This window comes from Sinocyclocheilus rhinocerous, unplaced genomic scaffold (assembly GCF_001515625.1).
Source record: "Sinocyclocheilus rhinocerous isolate Xijiao unplaced genomic scaffold, SAMN03320098_v1.1 scaffold4310, whole genome shotgun sequence".
NCBI lineage: Eukaryota > Metazoa > Chordata > Actinopteri > Cypriniformes > Cyprinidae > Sinocyclocheilus > Sinocyclocheilus rhinocerous.
In genome coordinates, this window is record NW_015646173.1 from 42,541 (window position 1) to 43,243 (window position 703).

The window sequence follows — 703 nt, forward strand, 5'->3', positions numbered from 1 at the left end:
ACTCCACCTGTCACACACACACACACACACACACACACACACACAGGTGAGGACACATGCACACGCAGGGCCAAAAACTAACATTATGCCACATCTGGCAGTGACCAGTGACCTGAGAAAATATACCAGCCATATTTTTTTACCAATCATGAAACTGTACGTGCATTATTTAATTAAAAAACAGGCAGAACAATTTGGGGGAAAACATCTAATTGCAATTTTTATATTATTATTATTATTATTAATAAATCAAATTATAAAAGTTAAATCAATAATGAAATATCACTATAATACTATTGAACTGAATTATATAATAATAATAATAACAACAACTAATTTATATAATAATAATACATTTATATAATAATAATAATAATAATAATAATCATCCTCATCATCATCATCATGTTCATTATTTTATTATTATTATTATTTTATACAACAACAGTACAATTACAATACATGGTTGTTTTTTTCTGCTTTCAAATGTTAAACCATGGAGCTTTTATTTTGGGGGGGGGGGGCACAGGGGAACTGCTCTTTTGTTGACAACAAATGTATAAATTAGTGGTGTCAAAATTAACGCGTTAACGCAGGCGATTCATTTTTTCAGTTTAACGCGTAAAAAATATTTTACGCAATTTACGCAGGGGCGGGGCTAGGGTTGGCCACCCCACTCACAGCTGCTGCTTCTGTGGCCCTG

At 32.7% G+C, this 703-nt stretch overlaps 1 protein-coding gene across 1 annotated transcript in view; it reads right to left on the reverse strand.

Moving 5' to 3' along the window:
• Window positions 1-703, reverse strand: part of LOC107707112 (kinesin-like protein KIF13A) — a 79,714-nt gene that overhangs the window by 20,384 nt on the left and 58,627 nt on the right.